The sequence below is a fragment of the Portunus trituberculatus genome, chromosome 38 (genome assembly GCF_017591435.1).
Source record: "Portunus trituberculatus isolate SZX2019 chromosome 38, ASM1759143v1, whole genome shotgun sequence".
Lineage (NCBI taxonomy): Eukaryota > Metazoa > Arthropoda > Malacostraca > Decapoda > Portunidae > Portunus > Portunus trituberculatus.
This window is the reverse complement of record NC_059292.1, coordinates 29,856,543-29,864,042: the sequence shown is the minus strand read 5'-3', so window position 1 is coordinate 29,864,042 and position 7,500 is coordinate 29,856,543. Positions and strand designations below refer to the sequence as shown.

Sequence of the window (7,500 nt, the reverse complement as noted above, 5' to 3'; positions counted from 1 at the left end):
CCTCCTCCTCCTCCTCCTTCAAGCCTTCTCTCGCCTCTGCCACGCCTATTACCGACGGGCGTGGTGTCAGGGCTGCGATATTAAACAGCCATTACGGTGACTGACAGCAGGAGAGAGAGAGAGAGAGAGAGAGAGGTGGGGGAGGGGGGTGACAGCTCTCCTCCAGCCCCTTCTCTCTGACTCTTCCCTTTGTCCCTTCTTCCTTCTCCTCTGTTTCTATCTCTTCTCTGTCTATGTCTGTTTGTACGTTTCTGTTCCTGTCTGTTCTTCACTCTTCCTGTTTGTTGTTGTTATCTGTTTTTTGTGTGTTCTCCTTATCTGTTTATGTCTTCTTTCCTCTTCTCTTTCGTCTGTTTTCCTCTTCTCCCGTCCGTTATTCTTATTTCTGTCTGTCCGTTGTTCATCTTCCTTTGATTTACTGTTATGCTTTTAATTATTATTCTTGTTCCCCTGTCTTAAATCTGTCACTTGATTTACTCTCTCTCTCTCTCTCTCTCTCTCTCTCTCTCTCTCTCTCTCTCTCTCTCTCTCTCTCTCTCTCTCTCTCTCTCTGCCCCCTTTCCCCTCTCCCCTTTGAGTGACGCGGCGTGGAGAAACCCAACAAGCGTCTCCAAAGTTTTATTCTGTGCCCCTTTCTCTTTTTTCCCTCCTTCAACAGCGACCGCCTTGTAGCGAGCAGATATCAAAAGCCCGGCCTTGTTGGGTCTTAAGCGCCACGAGGAGACTGTTGGATGGGAGGTTGACTGGCTGGCTGACTAGCTGGCTGGCTGGGAGAATGAGAGGGATGGCTTGGAGAGGAGAGGATAGGGTAGAAAAGAGTGAGTGATTAATTGGGTGGCTCTGAGGCAAGGATAGGTGGAAATAGGTAAATTGAGAGAGAGAGAGAGAGAGAGAGAGAGAGAGAGAGAGAGAGAGAGAGAACAAAATCGGAACAAAAACTAGAACATACGAAAAAATAAAGGAACCACAAGAAAAAAGAATGAAAAATTGAAAAAGTAAGCAAACAGAAAACACAAACGAAAGAAACGAAAGGCAAAAAGAAAAAATGAAAGCAAGAATTGAAGAAAAAAAATCAAACAAATCCCCCCCATAAATTAATAAATAGACAAAATAACATAGAGATAAGAAAAAGAACACGAATTTTGTTGTTTAGTATATAACGTGAATTTGGGAAGGAAATGGCGAGGAAATAGTATAAGTAAAATTAATTATGAATAGGAGAAATACACACGTACGAGGAGAGGAGTACAGTGTAGCAGCAGTTAGTAGGAGGAGGAGGAGGAAAAGGAGGAAGAAGAAGAGGAGGAGAAGGAGGAAGAAGAAGAAGAAGAAGAAGAAGAAGAAGAAGAAGAGTAGAAGAATATAAGAAGGAAAATAGGAAAAAAAGAAAAGGAAAAGGAAGAGAAAGGTGAAAGAGTGACAAAAGAATAAGAAAAGAAAGGAAAAAATGGAAAAAAAAAGAGAAAAGGAAAATAATAAAACGAAAAGTTAAAAGAGAAAAAAAGTAGAAGCGAAAGAAGAAAAGGGGAAAAGAAGGAAGGTAAAAGCAAAGGAAAAGACAAAGAACAAAACGAAGGAAGTGGAGGAGGAAGAGGAAGAGGAACATGAGATGCAACAGTGAAGGAAGAGGTAGGTGAAGAAGTGACAAGAAGAAGAAGAAGAAGAAGAAGAAGAAGAGAAGAAGAAGAAGAAGAAGAAGAAAGAAAAGAAAAGGAAAAAGATGGAGGAGGAGGAGGAGGAGGAGGAGGAGAATGAAAAGGAGGAGACCGAAAACGAGGAAGAGGAGGAGGAGGAGGAGGAGGAGGAAAAAGAAGAGGAGAACGAGAACAAGAACGAGAATGAAGAGGAGGAGGACTGGGGAGGAAGAGGAGGAGGAGGAGGAAGAGGAAGAGGAGAAGGAGGAGGAGAATAACAACGAAAACGAGGAGGAGGAGGAGGAAAAAGGAGAGGAGAACGAGGAAGAGAGAAGAAAATAGGAGGACAAGGACAAGGACAAAGAGGAGGAGGAGGAGGAAGATGAGGAAGAGGGGAAAGAAGGTTGAGGAAGATGTTCGATGTATCAGAAGGAAACCAAACTGGAGTCATGAAATATTCTCCTGAACATGATGCAGGGGTGCGATCGTGGCTTGTAGCGGGGAGCCTCACCCTCCTGCACCGCCACGCACCCCACACCTCACACCCCACACCCAACAGCACACACCTCACACCCGCCGCCACCCCACACTCCACACCCCACACTCCACACTCCACACTCCACACTCAAAATTCTACAGTACACACTCTACAGTACACACTCCGCGCCCCACACCCCACACCCAACACCCGACACCCAGCATCCCACACCCAGCACCCCACACCCAGCGCCGCACCACCCTAGCATGATTTCAACACCACCCAACACCCCGCGCCACCCCAGCATCACACCCTCCCTTCAACCACAGCATGATTCCAATACCTCCCAACACCCCGCGCCACCCCAGCATTACACCCTCTTCACCCACAGCATGATTCCAACACCACCTCAAAACCTTTCCTTCACGACAGCAACACCCCAATCAACACCTCTACACCCCCAACACTCACGGTTCTCTCCAATATGATTCAATTCAACACCACCCAACACCTCAACTTCACCACAGCAACACCCCAACATGTCCTCTACACCCCCAACACTCACGGTTCACCCCAATATGAATCCAGCACTATCTCAATACCCTCCCTTCACCCCTTCACCACCCTCAACCTCCCATGTTCACCCCAACCTCAGAATTCCTTACCTCCCAAACCTACCCACACCCGTTAGACATCACAACCCCTCCTCCTCTTCCTCCTTTTCCTCCTCCCCTCTTTCTCCTTCCCCTCCCTTCCCTGCTCCTCCTCCACCACCACCACCACAACTTGTGTTTATGCCCCGGACTAGAGGTAATGCTGTTGGCAAGTGGTCCAACCAATAAAAACGACATGTAAGTTTGGTTTATAGAGCTACATTTCAGATCCTTAAGCGCGCTGACTGTACGTCTAATACTGAGAGGAGGAGGAGGAGGAGGAGGAGACACGAGGGGAGGGTTCCAGGAGTATCAAAGGACTGGAAGGAGGGAGAGAGAGAAGAAGGGGAGAGCCTGGAACGAAAGGAGGAGAGAACGACGAGGACTAGAAGAGGAAGGGACGGGAGGGGAGGGGAGAGCTGGAAGGACACGGGAAAGGAGAGAAGGGGAGAGAGGTGAGAGGGGACGGTACGGTTAGCAGGGGGTTAGAGTGAACGGAGGGGGGATGGAAAGGTTCGGCGGGCTAGAGTAAGTCGTTTCGTGTCGTGCGGTGGCTTTGTGAAGGGAGAACAAGACGTGAGGGTGATGGAGACGTGGTGTGGGTGGATGGGGGTGAAGGGGAGACATGGGGAGAGAGTGGGGGAGGAGATGGTAGAACAAGGAGGGGGATAAAGATGTGAGAGGGATAAGTTAAGTGATATTATACTTGATAAATGAACCATGTTATTCATTTGAGATTCATTTTTCCAGAGAGAGAAAGAGAGAGAGAGTACCCATGGCCGTTTAAAAAGAAAAGAATAATCGCCAAATTTAAACGGGGTCATCAACTTTTCTGTCCCAAGACGAGAAGAGAATCTATTCAGAGAGAGAGAGCAAATTTTCTCACTAATCAATCTCCTCTCTCTCTCTCTCTCTCTCTCTCTCTCTCTCTCTCTCTCTCTCTCTCTCTCTCTCTCTCTCTCTCTGAATAGACAAATCAGCAGTAGTAGTAGTAGTAGTAGTAGTAATATAGTAGTAGTAGCAGCAGTAGCAGCAGCAGCAGCAGTAGTAGCAGCAGCAGCAGCAGCAGTACTAGTAAAAGTAGTAGTAGTAGTAGTAGTAGTAGCAGCAGCAGCAGTACTAATAAAAGTAGTAGTAGTAATAGCAGTAGTAGTAACAATAGTATTGGAGTAGTAGCAGTAGTAGCAGTAGCAGTAGTAGTAGTAGTAGTAGTAGTAGTAGTAGTAGTAGTAGTAGTAGTAGTGGTGGTAAATACCAGAAGTAGTGGAACCATTGTTAATATAAATTCTCTTGTTACAGTGGAAGTCAGAAAATCCAAGCCCCTGCCACTGCGAGCCCTCCCCCTCCTCCTCCCTTGGTCGTGCCCGGTACAGATGGTCACTCGCAGCCAGTGTTAGTAAGTACAAGATTATCATTTTTTTTTTTTAGAGTAATTCATTATTTTTTATATGTAGAACTATCTATCTCAGTAATGTATCTGGAAATCTATTGAAAAATCATGCTGTTATTATGATGAAAAAAAAAATTGTTGGTGTAATCGAAAAAAATTATATACTATTTTCAATGTAAGAGGAGAAAGCTGGCCAAGGGCAACATAAAACGAAGAAAAAATGTACACTTAGTTGCCAGTCTCCTTGCAGGTCCGAAAGAGTTAGCCAAAAATAATGAATAAATCTGAAACCTCCCTCTTAAATGAAGTCAAGTCATAGGAAGTTTAAAACACAGAAGCAGGCAGAGAGTTTCAGCTAAGTCGTGTGCATAGAGTGGGTGCATACAGTGCCCACACCAGGACTAAGCCACGTTAGCTAACAGTCTATAACGTGATGTGATCTGCTCAATTTTACTTTAATGTCGGTGTAGTCAGTGAGTCCGTCAGCGAGTCAGTCAGAAAGGCACAAGGCACAGACCAGTTATTCACTCATCACAACACCGCATCACCATGACTCGGACCCTTTAGTTATCATCTCGTTTTCTTCAGCTTTATGCATCACTCAAGTGCAAGTTTAGAGTTGAGCTTCGAAACAAACACACACACACACACACACACACACACACACACACACACACACACACACACACACACACACACACACACACACACACACATGTTACAATTAGGTAAACAGGTAAATACACACACACACACACACACACACACACACACACACACACACACACACACACACACACACACACACCGTGTAGTGTAATGGTTAGCACGCTCGACTCACAATCGAGAGGGCCGGGTTCGAGTCCCGGTAAGTGGCGAGGCAAATGTGCAAGCCCCTTAATGTGTGGCCCCTGTTCACCTAGCAGTAAATAGGTACGGGATGTAACTCGAGGGGTTGTGGCCTCGCTTTCCCGGTGTGTGTTGTGTGTTGATGTGGTCTCAGTCCTACCCGAAGATCGGTCTATGAGCTCTGAGCTCGCTCCATAATGGGGAAGACTGGCTGGGTGACCAGCAGGCGACCGAGGTGAATTACACACGCCGCTGTCTTTTTTCCGTTCAGTACAAAGTAAGCAGTAAGTGATGTGTTGCATAGAAACTGCGACGTGTACGGATGATAGCTTCTTTATGCCTCCTTTACTTTGTGTCCTTAAGCTCTCACGAAAGTAAAGATAAATAAATAAATGAATAAGTAAAAGTCATTTTCTTTTTAAATCTGAGTAGAACAATACCAGGAGCGATAAAATGTTCACAAAGATCAAATAAAGTTGCAGCACACACAAAAAAAGTGAAGATTTCATTACTAAAAACAGTTATGCAGGTATCTAATGGTCAAAATACTTGCTATTTTGGTAATGTAGAGTGGGTAGTATCATTGAGACTGACAGCAGTATAATGTGTGGCGAGTCGAGTGACCGAGGAAAGGTCAGAGAGAGAGAGAGAGAGAGAGAGAGAGAGAGAGAGAGAGAGAGAGAGAGAGAGAGAGAGAGAGAAATATATAATAATCAGTTTAAGCATTAAGATGATGACTATGTATGCTTTTAATTGTGTTCTTGTTACTGCTACGTATGAATGAAAGAATATAATAGAAAAAAATATCAGTTCCAACACACGTATGCTACGTATGAATGAAAGAATATAATAGAAAAAAATATCAGTTCCAACACACACACACACACACACACACACACACACACACACACACACACACACACACACACACACACACACACGCACATAGCACAGCACAGCACAGCACAGTACAACACACATCAGTATCAAGGGAGCCAGGGGATGGAGGACACACAGCAGCAACAGAGACAGAGGCAGCAACCAAGTAAAGTGACAAAACATTAAGAGGTCAGTCAGTCAGCACACGGAGAAAAGGAGGAGGAGGAGGAACGGAGGGTGAGGGAGAGCAGTAGCAAGAAGAGGAGGAGGAGGAGGAGGAATAGGAGGAGGAGGAGGAGGAGGAGGAGGAGGAGGAGGAGGAATGGGAGGAGGAGGATCAGTGTGCCAGCAAGGATTAGCAACTCGCCGAAAAGAAAGAAGTGAGTCCCTTTTAAAGCCTGGCAGCACGAGTGGGTTGGCCAAGGAGGGCACAACACGGCGCCACCAGTTGCAGAAACAAGATCACAGCAGCGCCGAGCCAGGCTGACCAGGGAGGCTAAAGCAAAGCAGCGTCGCTACAGAATTACACGGCAAATACTCCTACGTACGGCTGGTGGTAGTGGTGGTGGTTATGGTTGTGCTCCAGCCAAGGAGGGAGGTTTGTTGGAGTCGAAAAAGAAAAACGAGGACGACAAGAACGAGAATAGCGAAGAGGAGCAGGAATACAAGGAGGAGGATAAGGAATAAGAAGAAAGAAGATGGAGAAGTAAGAGAACGAAGACAAGGAAAAGGAGGAGGAGGAAGAGGTGGTGGAGGAACAAAAAGAAAACATGGAGAAACAAGAGAACAAGGACAAAGGAAAGGAGGAAGAGGAGGAGGAGGAGGAGGAGGAATAAGAAAAGGTGGAGAAACAGCATAGCAGCAGCAGTGGCAGTAGTAGTAGCAGCAGCAGCAGCAGCAGCAGCAGCAGCAGCAGCAGCAGTAGTAACAGCAACAGAGGTAGCAGCTTCGCGACACCCGAGCGGCCCCCAGAACCTCGGAACATATTCCCTTGCCGGTTTTGCCCCGAGGGATAAAAACCGGGCGGGCCTTGGGGGCAGAAAATGGGAGTTTCGTGTAAGTTGTCAGCGCGCACCCAGACAGCCAGGAGAGGAGGGCGAGGCGGCCTTCCCGCTCACCATCGTCGCCTTCTCACCAGGTTTCGCTCGGAGGCGCTGAGAGACGGTCGAGGGGATTAGGTGGTCGAAGTGAGATCGCTCTTCGATGAGATTTGGAGTGATTGAGCAAAATTAAGTGAAGAAATGTTGGGTATTCGAATATCAGACTCAGACGCGGAGACGGAAGGGCCTAACCCGTCCCGCTCCGTCAATGATCCTTGTTGCATGTTATCCTTCAAGTTAATTTGCCGTATTAGACTATAAATAAGCCCTGGATGTTATTTCCAAGGTGCTCAATAAAGCTCCTAGAACCACAAGTCGCTTCCTCCAGAGACGTAAGCAAAGGGACTCACCGCCGCCCAGTATAAGCCCTAAGCCGCCCTCCGCTAAGACCCAACACCTGCAGCGCCTCCCCGACGCTTCATTAGACCCAGGTAGCCGCCGCTGCCCGGGGACTGCGCTGTCGAAACGCTGCTGCACGTGTAGGACAAGCATGAACAAATGTAAGACTCACGGTGAG

The 7,500-nt window shown here is 46.9% G+C and overlaps 1 protein-coding gene across 2 annotated transcripts in view; it reads left to right on the top strand.

Annotated features, from left to right (window-relative positions):
- LOC123514511 (cytoplasmic dynein 2 heavy chain 1-like) overlaps positions 1 to 7,500 on the top strand; it is a 149,004-nt gene that overhangs the window by 49,190 nt on the left and 92,314 nt on the right. For both annotated transcript variants that reach the window (XM_045272390.1, XM_045272389.1), the window contains exon 2: positions 4,065 to 4,161. The gene's annotated coding sequence lies outside the window, so the exon portion shown is untranslated. The remainder of the gene's footprint in view (positions 1 to 4,064; positions 4,162 to 7,500) is intronic.